Source organism: Hyla sarda, chromosome 1, assembly GCF_029499605.1.
Source record: "Hyla sarda isolate aHylSar1 chromosome 1, aHylSar1.hap1, whole genome shotgun sequence".
In the NCBI taxonomy this organism is placed as follows: Eukaryota; Metazoa; Chordata; class Amphibia; order Anura; family Hylidae; genus Hyla; species Hyla sarda.
The window spans coordinates 226,546,590-226,570,515 of NC_079189.1; positions in this window are offsets into that span (position 1 = coordinate 226,546,590).

Below are 23,926 nucleotides of genomic sequence, written 5' to 3' on the forward strand. Positions count from 1 at the left end.
TGGAAAAAAGAATGATATATTGTTGCAAACAAGAGAGATATATGCAGCTGCTATTGGTGCATTTAGCTCACAGAGCAGTGCCTGGACTTGATACAGTTGTATCCATTCTCAGCTGGAAGCAGGACTTGCTATGTCCATATGGATTTTCAGCCTGTAAACAACAATGTCTTCATTCACTCACAACAAAAAGCATTATATTAAAAAGTTGTATAATTTGTGTACTATATCCATGTGTCTATTGTGTCAACTTAGTGAGATTGTGTTTTATATTACGTGTGTATATTATTTATAGATTGTGTAATCTTTGATTATGTCACAATATTGTATTTGTATTTATAAGCTTTGCTTTTTTTACATTGTCACACTATACTGACTGTATTAATATGCTGCCCTGTTTGTGATGTCATATAATTTTCCACAGTTATTAAGTATTATGTTGCCAACATCTAGTGCTCAATGCATTGTGAACCAAGACTAAATATATAAGCTGTGCTATGAAGCAATATCTGAGTAGTATTTATAAATGTCTAGCAGAGATGAGATGAGTGAACTTACAGTAAATTTGATTCGTCACGAACTTCTCGGCTTGGCAGTTGATGACTTTTCCTGCATAAATTAGTTCAGCTTTCAGGTGCTCCGGTGGGCTGGAAAAGGTGGATACAGGGGGGAAGTCTCTTCGCCACCACCAGGAATCTGCCCCATATGAGTTAGCCGATGGGCCCTCCGCAACCACAAGGCTTGTGCGCCACACAATTCAGTCACTACCCTCCGCTGAATGCAGTCAGCTCCGGAGAAGTGGGGGGTCCCTAAGCCACCACCAGACATCCGCCCCGTATGAGACAGTAAGGGGGGGGGGGGTGCTCCTTGCAAGTGCCAGTCTTCTATAAGTCATTTACCATCCCCTACCACTACCAGACTGCCCACCTGTACGAATCAGCCGAGGGGACTTATTCAACCACCAAGCTCGCACACCATACAAGGCAGTCATTACACGGCACCCAATTTAGTCAGCAGTCAGCCCGTGTGAAGCTGGAGTCCCTAAGCCACCACCAGCCATCCGCCCCGGACGAGTCAGACAGGGGGGGGTTCCACTGCCGCAACCAGACGTCTACTCCGTACATAACGCACGAGTCAGCCTGGAGGGGGGCTCTTCGCCACCACCAGGAATCTGCCCCATACGAGTCAGCCGAGGGGCCCTCCACAACCACAAGGCTTGTGCGTCATACAATTCAGTCACTACCCTCCACTCAATTCTGTCAGCAGTCAGCCCGTGTGAAGTAGGGGGTCCCTAAGCCACCACCAGCTATTCATCCAGTACAAGTCAGACCGGGGGGTCCCACTGCTGCAACCAGATGTCTACCCCATACATAACGCACGAGACAGCCCGGGGGGGGGGGGGGGCTCTTCGCCACCACCAGGAATCTGCCCCGTACGAGTCAGCTGAAGGGCCCTCTGCAACCACCAAGAGGCTTGCTCACTAAACTGCCCCGTTCATTTAGCAGTCATCCCCTGTCAAGCAGTTCCTCCACCAGATGTCTTTTCTTTGTATAAGTGAGCGTTTCCTGGTTGGGGGTGGGGAGCTCTTTGCCACTGCCAGTCTTCTAAAAGTCAGTTACCATCCCCTACCACTACCAAACGGTCCACCCTGTACGAGTCAGCCGAGGTGTCAGGCCCAAGGCCTGATTATTAAAATCCTATATGTGTATTATAAATTATAACTGTGTGTGATGGATTGTCCAGGACATGGGTGAGAGGTCGTTCGGACGGTGTGTCCTTTTGTGTATTGCATTTTATTGGGGGGGGGGGGGGTCTGGCTGTGTGTTTACATCTCCTTTGAAGTCAAAGGCCTTTTTGAAGTCCTGCACTCTGGTCCCATCCTATAATCAAACAGATAAGGGGCCAGGAAGAGAGAAGACCCCCTGGTGGGGATCAGAGGGGAGGGGGGAATGGAGTCTCCCTCCAAAGAAAGCAGATACCGTATTTATCGGCGTATAACACGCACTTTTTAGGCTAAAATTTTTAGCCTAAAGTCTATGTGCATGTTATACGGTGATACACCCCCAGGAAAGGCAGGGGGAGAGAGGCCGTCGCTGCCCGCTTCTCTCCCCCTGCCTTTCCTGGGGTCTAGAGCCCTGCTGCCGACCCTTCTCTCCCCCTGGCTATTGGCGCCGCTGCCCGTTCTGTCCCCCTGACTATCGGTGCCGGCACCCCATTGCCGGCGCCGATAGCCAGGGGGAGAGAAGCGGCGCCGACAGCCAGGGGGAGAGAAGGGGCAGTGGCACCTATTGCCGGCGCCGCTGCCCCGTTGCCTCCCCCCATCCCCGGTGGCATAATTACCTGTTGCCGGGGTCCGGCGTGCGTCCCCTGCGTCGTTGCTATGCGCTGCACGGCGCATGACATCAGAGAAGCGGGCAGCAACGGCCTCTCTCCCCCTGCCTTTCCTGGGGGTGTATCGGGGTATACACGCGCACACACGCACCCTCATTTTACCATGGATATTTGGGTAAAAAATTGGGTTTTTTTTACCCAAATATCCTTGGTAAAATGAGGGTGCTTGTTATAGGCCGGTGCGTGGTATACCCCGATAAATACGGTATATATTTGAAACAATGCTAGACTCAGTTGTTAAAGGCTGGGCAACAAGCTGACAAGACCATCTTAAGAACAGCTGGAACTCTCTCATGGGCCGATACCATCATGCTGTAAGAACTCCATTTTTGTTTTCTGAACATGCCTTGCAAAACTCTTATATATTTTTGTAACTGTATGTCATTTGTTTCTGTATTTTTATATAGTCAGCACTGTGATACCTTTTATCAGATTAAATGTTTAATTAATCAGCTCTGGTCTTTGATCTCTAAATATGAGCTCACCTTTCTGAAGGAGGCTCTGGTAAAACACTTTTATCTAAGGGTTAATTTGGTGAAAAAAAAATCTGTATTTTTGTAAAACACCAGCCAGTGGATACTATTGTTTGGACTTTGACAGTATGGAGCACCTTGACAGCTTAACAGGTACTAAATGGTACAATACTTGGATGTACCTATGCGGTATGCACTGATGAGGGCCTATTAGCAGAAAAAACTCTGTATTTTTGGAATACACCAGCCGGTGGATACTATTGTTTGGACTTTGACGGTATGGAACGACCTGGGGGTTACCTGCCACTGCAAGTCCATCCCGCTTTGCGGCGGGCCCTGGTGAAAACCAGTAACCCCTTAGATTCCGTTCCCCTGGTACGGCCCATGCCATCACCTCACTGACAGAGGATCCACCACCCGTGTCCTCTCTGCATACCAGTCTGGATCCTGACATTTTCATGCTACTGAATGGCATATCTGCTTATCATAGCTCAGCTATTATAGACAGATTTTACTAAAGGTTATAGGTTAATCTATCTATAATAACTGAGCTATGATAAGCAGATATGCCATTGAGGAGCCCAGAAAAGCTAGGTGACAGTTTCTCACCTAGATTTTTCATGCTACTGAATAGCATATCTGCTTATCATAGCTCAGCTATTATAGACAGATTTGACTAAAAGTTCTAGGTAAATCAATCTATAATAGCTGAGCTATGATAAGCAGATATGCCATTCAGGAGCATGAAAAATCTAGGTGACTGTCACACAGCTTCTCTGTGTTCCTTAGTGTCATTTCTGCTCATATTTTGTTTAGCTATTATAGACAGATTTGCCTATAATTTATAGTAAGTTATCCTTATAGGCTTTAAGCAGTAATGGCATTCAGGAGCACAGAAAAACTAGGTGATGATTTGTCAGAGATACAGATACAGATAAAGAATATCACTAGACACAGTACTATTCATAGAACAAAACTTTGAGTCTGCATTTCCTGCTTTGTCATATGTTCAGGATAAAAGTACCTGCTGATATACAGCAGCAAGGGTGAATGCCGTCATTGACTGCGTTCTAGCTTTTAGATTAAATGAACAACACTAGAGGTAATCTGGTTAGATTGATTTTCACTGTCACCATTGTTCTTATTTCTCTAGCCTGAGATTATGTTCACATTCACTATTTAGATAATTGTAGCAAGTGTCTAGGAGACATAACACATCATTATTGTTAACGGCAACTATCTTCGGTGTATCACTGATGCCCTTATGGAAGGTGCACCTTATCTGCCCAAGATCATAGACTGAATGTAGCCTCCAAACTGGTTACACATCCAATGTTCTCAGAGACCGAACACTGAAAAATGTCAGGATGGAAATTGAAAATGAGTGATGTCATTTGTGCATTAAAAGCCTCAGGGCTTTTCAGCTTAAGTTCTTGTTCAAGCGGTGTTAATGACATCCCCTTCATTTCAATGTTGGGGGCATTAATACATTTTAATATTACACTTGCACACAGTACACCAATGGCACCATGTAATCTCTGAATACACAAAACAAGTCGATAGGTTTTCCCTTTATTTAGAACAGCTGATGTCAAGTATTTTTTGTGTGTGGGCTTTTAATCAATTTCCTTTCAATATTTATAATTTTTTGTTAAAAGAAATGCAGGGATTTACACTGACTTGCATGGGAATGAAAAGTATTAAATAACAATGAATGTAAAACATGTTATCATCAAGAAGTCACTTTAAAGCAATAACCGAACATTTAAATAGAGAATGTAAAATTAAAGGGTGAATGCAGTTCATTGAAGTCAGCACATTTTGTGCTCACACTTTGCAGTATGGCAAGCTGTATACATGTACCTCAAATAAACTTCACAGGACTGCCTGTAGCAATAATCCCTTAGATCTGATGTGAAGACTCAACTGGTACAAGATATCAGCAGAAAGTATGTACACTTAAAAAAAACTATTTGGTAGTCCTAAAGAGTCCCTTTAAAAGCTTTAATGTTACAGATTTGGCAATGTAAGTCAGGTGATAAGCAAGCAGCTCTATATAGTTACTGTGGCTGCCACTATTGTGGCAGCCCCAAGTACAAGGGAACTGTGACTGCCTCTAGTACAGAGGAAACGGCATACATACTAGAGATACAGACCAGATGTGTCGGCAGAAGGTGAAGCCTGGCCAGGGTCCCATTGTTGGCACCACAGCCCTGCTTCAACATAAGCAGCGTCACCATATCATGGCCTGGGAGAACCGTGGCTTCAATGTGGTGGTCCAGCCTGCTGCATTACCCAGTGGCACGCCGGTCCCTGTTTCAGCCAGCCAAAGCTCCACCACCTCAGCCGAAGGGAGCTGTGTGTCATACCCATCTTCTGTTGCTCCAGATGCTACTGCTTCTCCTACTTCGAGTCAGTAATTCCGCCAGAGATCCATCGGTGAAGCAATGTCCAAGAGATAACAGTATGCGACCACTCATCCAACGGCGCAGAAGCTGAATGTGCTCCTGTCTAAGTTGCTGGTGCTGCAGTCCCTCCCTTTTCAAGTGGTGGACTCTGCACCTTTCAGAGAACTGATGGCTTGTGCCAAGCTGAGGTGGAGAGTCCCTAGCTGTCATTTCTTTGCGAAGAAGGCAGTACCAGCCCTGCACAATTTTGTGGAACAGAAGGTGGGCCAGTCCTTGAGCCTGAAATGGAGGAAAAAAGCGGAGGTAGCGCCGGGTGCGGTGTAGGTCTTTATCCGGTATAGGTAGGTACCCAGGTGGGGGTAGCGTGTTCCTTGCCGGTGATGGTAGCTTGGTATGCAGGCCAGCAGCGTGAGGACGGAGCCCAGAGGAGAGTCCGTAGAGTAATGTAGAAGTATTAAAGAGAAAAAGCTGCGTTGGCGCTCCCAAAGGAAGTAACCCAAGTCGTGGGTATTGAATAATAATTGCAAAATAATTTATTCTTACAGCATAAGAAATCAAAGAAAATAATAATAAATATAAAGCAAGACGCGTTTCGGGAGTCACAGCTCCCTTTTTCAATTGCAGGTGGTTGCTGTATGGCAAGGTAACAGGTATATGTGTTTAAATACATGAGAAAATGGTGCCAAAACCAGGTGAGCTGGTGACGTCATGTGGGGTGGATGCCGGTGCCAGGTAGGGGCCGGGCATTAACCCCTTAAGGACGCAGTACGTACTCAAACGGCCCCTTTTCCGAGTCCTTAAGGACTCAGGACGTTTGAGTACGTCCTGTCATATCCCGAATGCCTGCTGAAATCGTTCAGCAGGCATCCCGGCATATCGCCTAGGGAGGTCATGATGACCCCCCATGTCGGCGATCGCAGCGCATCGCTCGCCAATTCAGACGAGCCGGATGTCTGCTGATTTCTATATACCGGCGATCGCTGCAGGACGCCGGTAACTACTAACCGGCGTTCTGCAGCGGTTCCGGGTCATCAGGGTCACGTGTGACCCTGTGACCCGGATATAGATGGTGACTGGTGGTGTAGTATACACCACCAATCACCATCCATGCTTTACTGGGGGCTGGCATTGTGGTAACCCCCCTCAGTACAGCTGTGATTGGGTGGCCAAAGTGGCCATACCAATCACAATGTAATGGGAGGGGATCCGGTGGGCTAGGAGCATGTTGCTCCGTTCTGCCCGCCATTTCAGAGAGATCTGGTGTGCAGGACGGAGCCCCGTGCTGCCCACCATCCCCTCAGTTAAAAAAAAGTGCCCCTTGCCCCCTTTCTATGGCCCCTTGGCACAGAAATCCCCAGGGATAGCTTTAGATTAGGTAGGGACAGGTTAGGGTTAAAAGACAGGTTAGGGTTAAAAAAAAAAAAAAAAAGTGTTTTATTTTTTTATTTTTTCCAGCGTACCTCAGTGGGTGTCCGTGGGTCCGTAGCACCTTTAGCTGCATGACCCCAGCCCTGCTGGGTCGCTGCGGTCTGCCGACAGCGTTTTTTTTGGGCGCAGATTTTTTTTTATTTTTTTTTCCCTAAGCGTGTGTGCGGACCCTCTTAGTTATAAAAGAGCGGTCCACCACCGTTTGTTAAAGCCCACCCGCCGCTGATCAGTCCCGTAGTACTGATCAGCGTTTTTTTTTTTGTGGTGCCGGCGCTTTTTTTCGGGTTTTCTAGCGTGTTTTTGCACCCATAGGCGGTCCGTGCGCCCAGTAGCAGGCGTGTACTGTGTGGCCGGACCATACCTGTGTGTGCGGCGTGCCTCACCGCTGTCAGTGATTTATCACTGATCAGCGTTTTTTTTGGTGGTAAAGGCACTGTTTTCGGTTACCGCGTTCTTTTTTTGCACCCATAGGTGTTCCGTGCCACCAGTAGCAGGCGTGTACTGTGTGGACGGACCGTACCTGTGTGTGCAGCCTGTCCCACCGCTGTCGGTGATTTATCACTGATCAGTGTTTTTTTGGGGGTTCAGGCGGGTGCATTTTTTCGGGGTTAAGCGTTTATTTTATTTTTTGTTTTTTTTGTGTGGGGGTCTGTGTACAAGCCACCAGCCACTGTTCTGGGCTGAGTGGCCGGACCCCCCGCTGACTTCTGCGCCACCTGCCGCCACAAGCGCTAATCAGTGCGCACACCACTGATTAGATAAACGCTTTTTTTTGGCGCAGGGCTTTTTTTGCGTTCGAAGTCCCCTTTCTAAAAAAAAAAAAAAAAAAAAGTCCCCTTTTTCATATTTTTTTCTTTCTGTTAGGACGGGTTAGTTTAGTTTAGTTAGGTTAGGCTAGGGAGGGTTAGGGAGGTAATATCGCACCACACCACACGCAGCACATACACCAATAAAGTTTTTCCCCCCACACACACACACACACACACCCGTATCCACATTAGAGTAGGGAAATGGCCCGCAGAGTGTTCTCAGCGGAGGAGGCATATGACCTAATTGCCTCCGACACCGAGAGCGGCTCAGAGGACGATGAAGACCCCCACCTTCCTTATTTCATCGTCCTCCTCATCATCTAGTTCTGATGATGAGCCACCAAGGCGGCGGAGACGCTGCCGTGCGGTGCCGCAAACCTCCTCTGCCCTTGACCCTGTGCCCCATGCTAGTATGAGTCCCCCTGGCGCTCATACTAGTGAAGCCCCCCTGCCAAGGTCACTGGTACCTCGTACCGGAGAACTTGACTGGGCTGAGCCAGCGGACCACGAGCCCGTGATTCCTGAGTTTGTTGGCAACTCAGGAATCAAAATTAACATTGTCGGGTTCACTGAAAAGGACTTTTTCGGTCATTTTTTCAGTGACGACTTTGTTAATTTGATGGTTACACAGACGAATCTGTATGCCCAACAGTTCGTCGCCGCTAACCAGGGCTCATTTTAAGCTAGACCCGGCGACTGGACTCCAGTCGATGCAGCCGAAATGAGGACCTTTTGGGGCCTCGCGCTGCATATGGGTATAGTTAAAAAACCCAGTGTCAGGCAATATTGGAGTGGGGACGTCTTTTACCAGACACCCCTCTACAGTATGGCCATGACACGTCCCCGGTTCGAGGCCATTCGGAGATGTTTGCATTATGCTGATAATGCGGCATGTCCCCCCCGAACTGATCCTGCGTATGACCGCCTGTATAAAATCAGGCCGGTCAATCAATCACTTCAGGGCCAGATTTTGGGAGGCCTATGTCCCGGGGCGGGAGGTCTCTATTGATGAGTCGATCATCAGCTTCAAGGGGAGACTCAGCTTCCGGCAATACATCCCGACCAAGCGAGCGCGGTATGGCGTGAAGATGTATAAACTTTGCGAGTGTACCTCCGGGTACACTTGCAAGTTTATAGTGTATGAGGGACGAGATTCCCGTTTTGAACCCCCAGAATGTCCCCCCACTCTGGGTGTTAGCGGGAAAATCGTTTGGGGCCTTTTGCACCCATTGCTAGATAAAGGTTACCACCTTTACGTAGATAACTTTTTATACTAGTATCCCTCTCTTCACATCCCTCGCCGCCAGATCCACGGTCGCTTGTGGGACAGTCCGGAAGAATCAAAGAGGCCTTCCGCCCCATCCCCTACATGCTCCTATCCCCCGGGGTGAGTCCCGTGCCTTTTCCCATGAGAACCTGTTGTTGGTCCGGTATAAGGACAAGAGGGATGTCCTTATGCTCACCACAATTCATGGGAATGGCAGCACCCCTGTCCCTGTGCGAGGTACCGCGGGACCGGTCCTCAAGCCCGGTTGTATTCTGGACTACAATCGGTATATGGGGGGAGTTGATCTTTCTGATCAAGTCCTCAAGCCATATAATGCCATGCGGAAAACACGTGTAGGGTATAAAAAGGTTGCGGTCTACATGGTACAGGTTGCCATGTACAACTCTTTTATACTGTACCAGAACGCTGGCAACACAGGGACATACCTGGAGTTCCAAAAGGTAGTTCTAAAGGCCCTCATCTTTTGTGACCACCAAGGAGCGGGTCAGAGCACCTCTGGAACTTTAGGTCCCCGGATCGTCCCGGGCCAACACTTTCCTGGAGTGATCCCCAACACTAGAAGGTCGGGACGAACCCAGAAGAAATGCAGAGTGTGTCACAGGAAGGGTAGACGGAGGGACACCACCATTCAGTGTGACACTTGCCCAGATAATCCGGGCCTCTGCATAGACTGCTTCAGGGAGTATCACACTTCCATGGAGTACTAAATTTTCCATCCTTTGCCCTAATTTTCATTCCCCAGAATTCGGCTCCAATGTACCAGTCCAGGGTACATTGACTTCCAAATTTTATACCAAAATAGTGTAAAAACATCTTATTTTTCAATTTATGGCCCATTTTTCAAAAAACCTGTGAGGTGTTATTTTTCACTGTACCCCTTGTTACGTTCATTGAGGGGTGTAGTTTCTAAAATTGTGTCACATGTGTTTTTTTTTTTTTTTTTCTGTTGGGGGCTTTACATGACCCCCGACTTCGATTTCAACAAAATTTCCCTCCTTCTATTCTGAGCATTGTAGTGTGTCCACAGAGCAATTTCCATCCACATATGGGGTATTTTTTTTTCTCAGACAAAGTTGTTCTACAAATTTTGGGGGCCTTTTGCCCCTATTACCCAATGTGAAAATGAAATATTTGGGCTAACACTATCAATATAGTGCAAAAAAATAAAATTTTTCACTTTTACGGCCCACTGTTCAAAAAACCTGTGAGGTGTAAGTACTCACTGTAACACTGTTACGTTCCCCAAGGGGTCTTGTTTCCAAAATGGTATGCCATGTTTTTTTTTTTTTTTGCTGTCCTGGCACCATAGGGGCTTCCTAAATGCGGCATGCCCCCAGAGCAAAATTTGCTTCCAAAAAGCCAAATGTGACTACTCCTCTTCTGAGACCTGTAGTGCGCCAGCAGAGCACTTTTCAACCCCATATGGGGTGTTTTCTGAATCAGGAGAATTTGGGCTTCAAATTTGGGGGGAATTTTCTGCTTTAACCCTTTATAAAAATGTAAAAATTTGGGGAAACCAAGCATTTTAGGTAAATTTTTTTACATTTGCAAAAGTCGTGAAACCCCTGTGGGGTATTAAGGTTCACTTTACCCCTTGTTACATTCCCCAAGGGGTCTAGTTTCCAAAATGATATGCCATGTGTTTTTTTGTTTGCTGTCCTGGCACCATAGGGGCTTCCTAAATGCGGCATGCCCCCAGAGCAAAATTTGCTTCCAAAAAGCCAAATGTGACTACTCCTCTTCTGGGACCTGTAGTGCGCCAGCAGAGCACTTTTCACCCCCATATGGGGTGTTTTCTGAATCGGGAGAAATTGGGCTTCAAATTTTTTGGGAGTATTTTCTGCTTTAACCCTTTGTAAAAATTTGAAATTTTGGGGAAACCAAGCATTTTAGATAATTTTTATTTTTTTTATTTTTTTTTTACATTTGCAAAAGTCATGAAACACCTGTGGGGTATTAAGGCTCACTTAATTCCTTGTTACGTTCCTCAAGGGGTCTAGTTTCCAAAATGGTATGCCATGTGTTTTTTTTTTTGCTGTTTTGACACCCTAGGGGCTTCCTAAAGGTGACATGCCCCCCAAAAACAATTTCAGAAAAATGTTCTCTCCAAAATCCCCTTGTCGCTCCTTCCCTTCTGAGCCCTCTACTGCGCCCGCCGAACACTTTACATAGACATATGAGGTATGTGCTTACTCAAGAAAAATTGGGCTACAAATACAAGTAAAAATTTTCTCCTTTTACCACATGCAAAAATTCAAAAATTGGGTCTACAAGAACATGCGAGTGTAAAAAAATGAAGATTTTGAATTTTCTCCTTCACTTTGCTGCTATTCCTGTGAAACATCTAAAGGGTTAAAACACTGACTGAATGTCATTTTGAATACTTTGGGGGGTGCAGTTTTTATAATGGGGTCATTTGTGGGGTATTTCTAATATGAAGACTCTTCAAATCCTCTTCAAATCTGAACTGGTCCCTGAAAAATATCAAGTTTGAAAATGTTGTGAAAAATTTGAAAATTGCTGCTGAACTTTGAAGCCCTCTGGTGTCTTCCAAAAGTAAAAATTCATAAATTTTATGATGTCAATATAAAGTAGACATATTGTATATGTGAATCAAAATTTTTTTTATTTTGAATATCCATTTTCCTTACAAGCAGAGAGCTTCAAAGTTAGAAAAATGCAAAATTTTAAATTTTTTCATCAAATTTGGGGATTTTTCACCAAGAAAGGATGCAAGTTACCATAAAATTTTACCACTAAGTTAAAGTAGAATATGTCATGAAAAAACAATCTCGGAATCAGAATGATAAGTAAAAGCATTCCAGAGTTATTAATGTTTAAAGTGAGAGTGGTCAGAATTGCAAAAAAACGGCTGAGTCCTTAAGGTGAAAAAGGGCTCAGTCCTTAAGGGGTTAAAGACCTAAATAATAAAACATATTCAAAGAAGGGGCATGAGAACCACATAAAACATGTAAAAAATCATAGGTATAGTCTTTTACAGGAGTATTTGGAAGTTCAAACTGAACCACGAGAATTGTCCGTGGTGGCGACCAATCAGGAAGCTGCCAGCGTCCGTGGGACCAATCAGGAGGCAGTAGGAGGAGGCTGTCATGGCTGTGCAGGGTTGCCGCTGTGGGGAATGAATGGAGACGAGCCCCTTGAAGCTGATTGGCCGCTTGTTGCGAGAGGTGAGGAGGTCGCCAATCAGGAACGAGCCGTACTATGCTGAGTACTTATCCCCTATCCTGGGGGGTCCATTGTTCTGGCACTGTGGGGGCTTTGAAAACACACGTGGCCTTCAATTCCGGACAAATTTTCTCTTCAAAATTCCAATGGCACTCCTCTTCTGAGCATTGTAGTGCGCCAGCAGAGCACTTTACATCCGAATATGTAGGGTAGCACCAGCATTTTAGTGAAAAAAAAAATTCTCTTCATTTTTCCATCCAGCTTTGAAGAATTTTCATTAAACACCTGTGGGGTGTTAAGGCTCACTATACCCCTTGTTACGTTCCGTGAGGGTTGTAGTTTCCAAAATGGGGTCATATGTGGGTATTTCTTTTTGTGTTTATGTCAGAACCGCTGTAAAATCAGCCACCCCTGTGCAAATCACCAATTTAGGCATACATAGTGCGCTCTCACTACTGAGCATTGTTGTGCGCCTGCAGAGCATTTTACGCCCACATATGGGGTATTTCCGTACTCAGAAGAAATGGAGTTACACATTTTGGGGGTCTTTTTTTCTCCTTTTAACACTTGTGAAAATAAAAAGTATGGGGCAACACCAGTATGTTAGTGTAAAATGTTTTAATTTTTTTTACACTAACAGGCTGGTGTAGCCCGCAACTTTTACTTTTCATAAGGGGTAAAAGGAGAAAAAGCCCCCAAAATTTGTAGGTCCCTGGGCGTTTGCCTGGGATGCCTGCTGAATGATTTCAGCAGGCATCCCGGTCCGATCCCCGCCCGGCGAGGACCGGAATTCTCCATGACGTATGCATACCTCATGGGTCCTCAAGTACCAGGGTGTCATGACTAGTGTTGAGCGGCATAGTCCATGTTCGAATTCGCGATATTTCGCGAATATATGGACGAATATTCTTCATATATTCACTAAATTCACATATTTGTAATATTCGCGTTTTGCGGAAATTTGCATATGCAAAAATTTGCATATGTGACAATTAGCATATACAAAAATTTGCATTTGCAAAAATTTGTATATGCAAATTTTCGCATATGCGAAAATTTGCACGCCAGTCTCACACTGTAGTATTAGAGCCTTCTTTACACCACACAAGCTGGAAGCAGAGAGGGATGATCACTTTGATGTGTACTGTGAAAACAAAAGAAAAAATGACACAGATCTTCTTTAAGAGTCTTCTCTGTCCTCCACTCATTACTTGTATTAATGGCACCTGTTTGAACTTGTTTCAGTATAAAAGAAACATTCACACTCCAAACTCCACTATGGCCAAGACCAGAGCTGTTGAAGGACACCAGAAACAATTGTAGACCTTCACCGGGCTGGGAAGACTGAATCTGCAATAGGCAAGCAGCTTGGTGTGAAGAAATCAACTGTGGGAGCAATTATTAGAAAATGGATGACATACAAGACCACTGATAATCTCCCTCCATCTAGGGCTCCACACTATGCCGCCAGGGACTCATATCATGCAGTGCCAGACATTTCTCCCTGCTTAAGCCACTATATGTCCGGGCCCATCTGAAGTTTTCCAGAGAGCATTTGGATGATCCAGAAGAGTATTGGGAGAATGTCATATGGTCAGATGAAACCAAAGTAGATCTGTTTGGTAAAAACTCAACTCGTCGCATTTGGGGAAGGAAGAATGCTGAGCTGCATCCAAAGAACACCATACCTACTGTGAAGCATGGGGGTGGAAACATCATGCTTTGGCGCTATTTTTCTGCTAAGAGACGGGGACGACTGACCCGTGTAAAGGAAATAATGAATGGGGCCATGTATCATGAGATTTTGAGTGAAAACCTCCTTTCATCAGCAAGGGCATTGAAGATGAAATGTGACTGGGTCTTTTAGCTTGCCAATTGTTAGGGACGGACAGGGGGACAGGAAGAGTGAGCCCTAAACTGACCATAAACTGCTCTCCCTGGCTACTTGCCCACTCACCCTAAATGGTGAGTAGACAACTGGGCTCCTGTCCCTCCCTGAACTTAAGTGCTGGGGCCTAATAACACACTAATAGTCGGTCACCAACCAGAAACTTAACAAGAACATACAACACTATGATATAAAAGTTCAGGGGAAACAGATCAGCGAGCAGCACAGAGGACACAATCAGCGAACATGAACAGAGGACGCTAAAGATCATTGGACAGGAACAGGGGGCACAGTGGCCATGAACAGAGGACTCTATAGATCTGTGGTCATGAACAGAGGTCACTATAGATTAGTAGACATGTACCAAACTCAAGCGATCAGAATACAAGAACTAATAAAGCACAAAACACCAGCCAGGAAAACGGATAAGTCAACAGACAGGAATATAACATAATCCCCCAGAACGTCCAATAGACTCCAAGTCCATGGACCCAAAACAACGATAATCGCTAACAGGGCAGAATATAGTGAATTAGCAAACAGTTCATAAACAGGAAATCAGATTAATGGCAGACATGCTAAAATGAACAAGACTAAGCATCATATGAGTATAGAGAAGAATACAGGAGATGCAGGGGGATGGCAGAAGAACAGAGAGCCAAAACACAAACTTAACAGGTAAAATAGAACACTGTTCACAAGACAGGAATACGGATGAGTCTAAGCAGACTCCACAGGATAAATAGAACACTTCACACAGAACACAAGACAGGAAACCGCAATCCCATAGGAACATCCAGAAGACTCCAAGTCCCCATGGACCAGAAACAGGGATGCCAGATATGACACTGTTCACACAGGACACACACAAACTGGACACTCCACTCCACTATAGGAATAGCCATTAATAATAAATCCAAACAGACTACTGGCCAGCAGCACAAACACCTCAGTGTGGTCAGGATGCTGGCCCAGTAGGGAAAACAGAAATATAAAACACAGAACTTCACATAAACGCATATAAGAGCAAACACAGTGCAAACAGACACATAACAGAAAGGATAATAAAATCCTAAAACCGACTAAATGAACACAGCTTAAAATCTACTAAAATCATTGCACAATATGACTAAAACCAGAAATACAAAGTGCATGCAGAAACTGATACAGTAAATTAAAAGCACAAGCAAAGTGTTTCACCCAGCCTCCATTAACCACATGGCAGAATGCAGCAGCTAGACATCAGGAAGTCTCTGTAATAACCAGCCCAGGGCTATGCTGGGCTGACTTTAAATAGACATTGGCTATTGGCTATTGGCTACCAGAGGCCTGGGCTAAAACAGCCAGAGAAATTAACTCTTCCCTGACTTGGAAAACTAAAACTGTTCACACACACCCAATGCAATAGCTGTGTGTGTGAACACAGACCAATACAGACATGACACCAATGATCCCAAACACACCACCCGGGCAATGAAGGAGTGGTTTCGTAAGAAGCATTTAAAGGTACTGGGTCCTGGAGTGGCCTAGCACGTCTCCAGATCTCAACCCCATAGAAAACCTTTGGAGGGAGTTGAAAGTCCATGTTGCTCAGAGACAGCCCCAAAACATCACTGCTCTAGAGGAGATCTGCATGGAGGAATGGGCCAAAATACCAGCAACAGTGTGTGAAAAACTTGTGAAGACTTACAGAAAACATTTGATCTCTGTCATTGCCAACAAAGGGTATATAACAAAGTATTGAGATGAACTTTTGTTATTGACCAAATACTTATTTCCCACCATAATTTTCAAATAAATTATTTAAAAATCAGACTGTGATTTTATGGATTTTTTTTCTCATTATGTCTCTCATAGTTGAGGTATACATATGATGAAAAGGCCTCTCTCATCTTTTTTTGTGGGAGAACTAGCACAATTGGTGGCTGACTAAATACTTTTTTGCCCCACTGTTTATGTAAAGAAGTACAAATGGGCTATTCTTTTTAGGTTAAATTACCTAAATCAGTGTACTGTTCTTATCCCCTATGGATCTGAAACGGGACATTTTTAGAAATGCATCATAAACTCTTGATAAATTGACGAACAGTAAAAGAAATACAATATATAAGTCCATATTGAATTCTAGTCTCAAGAAACAGAGAAAAAAAAACTAAACAATGGATAAAATAATAGATGGCAATCTAAAATGTATTACATCGAATATGAATATGTTATCACATAAGTCCCACAAATCATATTTCTCTATATTTTCTGCAGCAGAAACTTTAAAAGTGTTACGAGGTGGAACTGAATATCATTCATCAGTCTGCTAACCAGTAAAATAAAATACAAGACAGTGTTGGGCAAGCCACAATGTAATTTTATTAGCTTTGGGACATTATAAATCTTGTGTGTAACCATCAATATTGCACAGATTATGGCTTCAAAATAACATGTATTTTAGCCTATTAATGAAAACAATAAGCCTAGGGCAATTCTTGTTCTAGGACAGCAAAATAAATGATGAGCATGGTTATTGCCTATGGGAGACCGTCAAAAGATTGGTATTAATCCTTGTCATCTTGAGGGTTTCACTAGGGAAGGTCCATGATCTCCTCTGGCCTAACAAAGGACAGTCCTTGAACTTGAATGCACCTATTTTAACTTGAAAAATAGTCCTGTATGTGCAAACCCCAAATGAGAGAAGAAGAACATTGTACACACTTTTTCATTTAACCTTGTCTGTTGAGTTCTTTTAACATGTTCTTTTTGACAAATATGTGTGTCTTCTCTTCTTGTCACAATGTTCTAATAATAGATGCACAATGCATTCTTCCCCAGAGACAAAAGTCCCAGATTATATCCACTTGATTTTGTATATAATCAAGTCTCGCCTATAATTTACATTACACTACAAGTGAATATTAAAAATAAGTAAAATAAAAGATTTTGATTATTCTTAAAGAAATATTTTGGATGCAAATGAAGACTGTAACTCATCATCAGTTGTAACTGTGAGACACTAGGTAATCCTTGGACAAACCCACATTATACCCAAACTCATTCTGTCCCCACTTCGTACTCTCCATGGGGATAATTATGAAAACATGTGCAGAAAAAGAGTGGTGCAATTGCCAATAGCACCAATCAGATTGCTTCTTTTATTTTTAAAGAGGCCTGTGAAAAATGAAAGAAGCGATCTGATTGGTTTCTATGGGCAACTGGGCAATTTTTCCTCTGCACAGGTTTTGATAAATCACCCCTTATATCCTTTTCTTGCACTAACATTTTGTAAATTTTATAAATCATTATTCAATAAAATGTACTAATTAATTATTGTAATCCCCCCCCCTTACTAAATCTTTGTGCCATTTATGAAACTATTTTTTTATGGATCAATATTGAAAGATTTTAAATAAAGTTACTTGTTTAAGGAATCTGGCCAGCTGAAGATCCTTGTTTGTGCATGGAACTATTTATAGTTCCTTCCCTCTCATTATATCTATGTACTGTTAATGTATTCACTCATTCACATTCCCCATCATGATCTGATGGCCTATAGTCCGATCTTTCCTCACCTGAACAAGAGACCCTGCTAGCACAAAGCCACCTTAAAGGCTTCCTAGGTCAGAAAGTTCCTTCAAACAAAGCTGTGCAATTTTCAGGGTTTTCTCCCTTTCTCTACTCCACTATTTGCTTCACCGCAATCAGCAACACTTTAGCCGATACTACAGAACTGCTCCTTGTTTCCCTGGCAACCTGCAAATCAGCCAGCCCCTTCCCTGCTGGGCCCTGGCTATTTAAATTGCACCAGTTAAGTCTGCCTCAGCACTTGTATGGTCCCTGATCACCAAGTGTGTTCCTATGGTACCTGATTGTGATTCCATGTGTGACTTTGGCCGGGCTGTCATCCACTTTGGTTACTGATTTTGATTCTGACTTCTGACAAACCTGCCTCCGGTACCCTGACTTCATCTGTTCCTTAGTACCCAATTTGGCTCCTGATCCCTAGGTTTGTGCACGGCTATGTCCCTGGTCTCCGCTATTGTTGTAATTTTTGTATTTTTACTATTTTATTATAGGTGTTTTGTACTTGTTTTGGGGTAAATTAAAAACCTTGCCTAGATCATGCCACTGATATGCAACCAAAGTAATAAATGGGAAAACTACAATACTTAGAAGGATTATGAAAATTAGGGTTATTTAGTTTAGATAAAAGGGGTTGACCATAAAACTATATAAATACATAAAGGATGAATACCAAGATCTCTTCCGTGCTCTAATTATACTCAAGACAAGTGGGAACACTTTCCATCCAGAGGAAAGAAAACGTCTACACAAACACAGACAGGGTTCTTTACTGTAAGAGCAGTGACTGTGGGACTGTCTGTCAGAGGAAGTCATTGTGAGCTCACTAATAGAGCTCATAAGGGGCTTGTAATGTTATCACAAGTTACAGCAACTAGATTTTGGAGTAGAGTCATAGATCTAGGGATTTATTCTGTTGCAGATTTTCAGTCAGGAAGGACTGTTTTAATAAAGTGAGTTTTTTTATGCCATCTTCTGGATCATCACTGCAGGGTAATAGTCTAAAAATATTTTAGCTTTACTATATTACTATGTATTCATCTGAATAGCCAATAAGATCACCCCTACCACTCTGGAGAGCAGAGAGCAAGTACAATCCTACTCAAAACCCTCCTACCAATGTGTCCTCTGTTGAGTCTAAAGCTCACCACCCAAAAAAAAGAATAGACCTAGAGAATGGTACTAGAGATTGTTTGTGGCTGGAAGAAATTGTCATGGTGGTCTGGGCTGAAATAACAAAAGAGATCAATAAGAAAATAAGGAGAGACCGACTCCGATCAGAGAAAAGGTCACCTGTGAGTCAATAGTTATAACTGTGTTGTAATCTCTTATATAGTCTGTAGTGGTAAAAATATAGTATAAGGGTATGTTCCCACATCGTATTTTGCTGCAGATAGTCTACAGCTGATTTTACTACACATTGAAGTCAATGGTTAGCAAAACCAGCTGTGAAAAATCTGAAGCAATATACACGTGTGAACGTACCCTCAATTCATATGTGAGGTCAGTATATGGTATGAATTATATGTGGGTGGGGCAACTATATAGGTGTGGCTTTTACATAGGGGGTGCCCGGAGGCTCCATGGGTTGTCAGTCCACTCGATAGCTGCAGTGTACTTTTGCTAACCTATAGCTCTATCATTAGTTTTTGAAGAAACAGACATAATACAATATACTTTTGCTGATGCAGTAACATGAAAAAAGTGATTGTCATCTTAAGTCACATGCAAAAAAAATAAATAAATAACAATTCAACTTTTATATTTTTACTGCAGTCATTTATAAGGAATATGTTTACTAAAGACCTTAGTGGCATTTACTTTAAAAATCTGCCCATTAAGATGAGACAGAATTATTATTTGCAATTGATTTCTTAAAGGGGTTATCCAGGATTAGGAAAATTGAGTTAATTTCCTTCTAAAAACAGCACTACCCCTGTCCTCAGGTTGTCTATAGTATTACAATCTGGTTCTATTCACTAGAATGGAACTGAGCTGCAATACCACACCTAACCTGAGGACAGGGGTGGTGCTGCTTTTGGATGAAAATCAGCTCTGTTTTTCCAATCCTGGAAAACCCCTTTGACACAGATACAAAACCATTGGCTCATCATGAAGGTATTGTGAATAAGCGCTACTGTAATATTACTTTTTATATCATTCAATACAATATTTGCCTATATTGGTGACCTTACGCCCTCTTTTCATTAGATACACCCATGTGGCTTACTGAACCTTTGCTCAGACAAAAGGGAAATATATTATATGAATGTAAAATATTCAGTGCAATATGAAAAGACTATTACCATTGCTGGGGAAATGTCCTACAGTTTTTAATGAGGTTAATAAGCTCCCTTGAAACCTACTTCAAAGATGTTTTTCTTTTCAACCAAATAAGAATATAGTTTCTCATTTTTCCTTTCTACATATTAAGAAAGGTTATATTGTAACTGATACAGTGTATAACTGTTGTGTTACTATCCATATGTTTAGTGTATCAAATAAGAATTTACAAACAATACTATTCTATTTCTATATAATAATGACCACTACAGGAAACAATATCAAAGTACTAAAAACTTAAGTATGGGAGATTGGCATTATATTAAGTTACCTAATGTTAAGAGAAAAAAGCGTACTTATTTTCTTTGATCTATAGCGTACCTCCTTTTTTTGATCTATTACTGTATATTTGATATTGCAGTCAAGGCTTAGAAATACACAATATGGACAAAAGTATTGGGACACTACACATCACATCTATCTACAGAAGCTTTTAGGGCATCCCCTTTTAAATCCATCGGTATTGATGCATTAATATCGAGTTGCCCCTCAGAACCCTGTATGTCAGTCAAGGAGGGGCTGGAGGTATGGGCATGCGAGGAGGTATACCAGGCTGTGGTACTTGAGCTCTGCCTCCTTTACACTTGGCCCGGAAATAAAAAATGGACTCCAGGAAAGGTGCAGTTTGCTAATCTACAATACCAGCTATCAAAGAATGTCTGGAGCTCTTAATACAGCTGACAGATTCTCTTTAACACTTTAAGGACACAGCCCATATGGACCTTAAACGGGTATTTCAGGATTTTTCTTTTTGTTTGACTGTGCTACCGGGGCTGTAAAGTTAGTGTAGTTCACAATAAAGTGTCTGTTCCTGTGTTTGATGGCTGGTCCCACAATTCTTATGTAATCTTTGTGCCAATGTTAATTTTCAGCAGCATGCAAAATGAGTGTTGTATCAGGCTTTTCCCAGGTTGCAGTGTGGCCCGAGACATAACATCACTAGTCAGGTGTTGAAAGGGAGCATGTCTGTGCTTCAATGGGCAGAGCGACCACTAGGCGGAAGGAATATCATTCTCCACAGGGCTGCAGGGAATTGTTGTTTCAAGCACAGCACACATGAAAGGAAACTCAGCTGTGCTGCAATGGGTGGGGTGACTGATGTGTGGGAGGAGGAAAAGTGACATCACACTTGCAAACAAGGGATCCTGGGAATTTGAGGGTGGGAACTCCAACAGGAACTAGTCAGAAAGCAGCAGCATTATGGTGGACTCACAGCACAGCCATTTAGCCCCAAGACAAGTACAGATCCTTCCTAAGCATGCCCATTACTGTCTGGCAGGTAAGTACTAAAGTCACCTTAAGTTGGATAACCCCTTTAACCTCTTAAGAACCAAGGACGTACCGGTACGTCCTGAGTCCTTTCCCTTTCTATAACGCGGGGCCTCATAGCGGGTCAGGCCCGTGGCTAATAGCACGCGGCAATGATCGCAGTACCGTGCGCTATTAACCCTTAAGACGTTATGTTTGAAGTTGAACGCCGCATCTAAAGTGAAAGTAAATCACTGTTGGTTAGCTCAGGGGGCTGTTCGGGATGTGTACGGCGAAATCGCGGCATCCCGAACAGCTCTGAGACTTGAGGAGGGTCTACTACCTTGCCTCCTGGTGTCCGATCACCGAAGGACTGCTCAGTGCCTGAGATCCAGGCATGAGCAGTCTAGCGGCAGAATCATTGATCACTGGTTTCCTATGAGAAACCAGTGATCAATGTAAAAGATTTGTGTGTGCAGTGTTATAGCCCCCTATGGGAGCTATAACATTGCAAAAATAAAGTGAAAAAAAGTGAATAAAGATCATTTAACCCCTCCCCTAATAAAAGTTTGAATCACCCCCCTTTTCCCATAAAAAAAAAAACAGTGTAAATGTAAATAAACATATGTGGTATTGCAGCGTGCGTAAATGTCCGAATAATAAAAAAAAATCATTAATTAAACCGCACGGTCAATAGCGTACGCGCAAAAAAATTCCAAAGTCCAAAATAGTGCATTTTTGGTCACTTTCTACATCATGAAAAAATGAATAGAAAGCGATCAACAAGTCCGATAAATACAAAAATGGTACCGCTAAAAACGTCAGATCACCATGCAAAAAATGAGCCCCATACTGCCCCATATGTGAAAAAATAAAAAGTTATAGGGGTCAGAAGATGACAATTTTAACCCCTTAAGGACCCAGCCATTTTACACCTTAGGACCCAGACATTTTTTGAACATCTGACCACTGTCACTTTAAACATTAATAACTCTGGGATGCTTTTAGTTATCATTCTGATTCCGAGATTTTTTTTTCGTGACATATTCTACTTTAACATAGTGGTAAAATTTTGTGGTAACTTGCATCCTTTCTTGGTGAAAAATCCCAAAATTTGATGAAAAATTTGAAAATTTAGCATTTTTCTAACTTTGAAGCTCTCTGCTTGTAAGGAAAATGGATATTCCAAATATTTATTTTATTTTATTCACATAAACAATATGTCTACTTTATGTTTGCATCATAAAATTTACGTGTTTTTACTTTTGGAAGACATCAGAGGGCTTCAAAGTTCAGCAGCAATTTTCCAATTTTTCACAAAATTTTCAAACTCACAATTTTTCAGGGACCAGTTCAGGTTTGAAGTGGATTTGAAGGGTCTTCATATTGGAAATACCCCACAAATGACCCCATTATAAAAACTGCACCCCCCAAAGTATACAAAATGACATTCAGTAAGTGTGTTAACCCTTTAGGTGTTTCACAGGAATAGCAGCAAAGTGAAGGAGAAAATTCAAAATCTTCATTTTTTACACTCGCAAGTTCTTGTAGACCCAATTTTTGAATGTTTGCAAGGGATAAAAGGAGAAAGTTTTTACTTGTGTTTGTAGCCCAATTTCTCTCGAGTAAGCACATACCTCATATGTCTATGTTAATTGTTCGGCGGGCGCAGTAGAGGGCTCAGAAGCGAAGGAGCGACAAGGGGATTTTGGAGAGTACGTTTTTCGGAAATGGTTTTTGGGGGGCATGTTGCATTTAGGAAGCCCCTATGGTGCCAGAACAGCTAAAACCCCCCACATGCCATACCATTTTGGAAACTAGACCCCTTGAGAAACGTAACAAGGAATTAAGTGAGCCTTAATACCCCACAGGTGTTTCACGACTTTTGCATATGTAAAAAAAAAAAAAAAATTTTGCTAAAATGTGTTTCCCCCCCAAATTTCACATTTTTGCAAGGGTTAATAACAGAAAATACCCCCCAAAATTTGTAACCCCATCTCTTCTGAGTATGGAGGTACCCCATAAGTTGACCTGAAGTGCACTACGGGCGAACTACAATGCTCAGAAGAGAAGGAGTCATATTTGGCTTTTTGAGAGCAAATTTTGCTCGGGGGGCATGTCGCATTTAGGAAGACCCTATGGTGCCAGGACAGCAAAATGACCTCCACATGGCATACCATTTTGGAAACTAGACCCCTTGAGAAACGTAACAAGGGGTACAGTGAGCATTTACCCCCCACTGGTGTCTGTCAGATCTTTGGAACAGTGGGCTGTACACATTTTTTTATTTGCACAGCCCATTGTTCCAAAGATCTGTCAGACACCAGTGGGGTGTAAATTCTCACTGCACCCCTCATTACATTCCGTGAGGGGTGTAGTTTCCGAAATGGGGTCACATGTGGGGTTTTGTTTTTTTTGCGTTTGTCAAAACCGCTGTAACAATCAGCCACCCCTGTGCAAATCACCTCAAATGTACATGGTGCACTCTCCCTTTTGGGCCTTGTTGTGCGCCCCCAGAGCACTTTGCGCCCACATATGTGGTATCTCCGTACTCGGGAGAAATTGCATTACAAATTTTGGGGGATTTTTTCCCTTTTACCTCTTGTCAAAATGAAAATTATAGGGCAACACTAGCATGTTAGTGTAAAAATTTTTTTTTTTTTACACCAACATGCTGGTGTAGACCCCAACTTCCCCTTTTCATAAGGGGTGAAAGGAGAAAAAGCCCCCCAAAATTTGTTTGGCAATTTCTCCCGAGTACGGCGATACCCCATATGTGACCCTAAACTGTTGCCTTGAAATACGACAGGGCTCCGAAGTGAGAGCGCCATGCGCATTTGAGGCCTGAATTAGGGATTTGCATAGGGGTGGACATAGGGGTATTCTACACAAGCGAT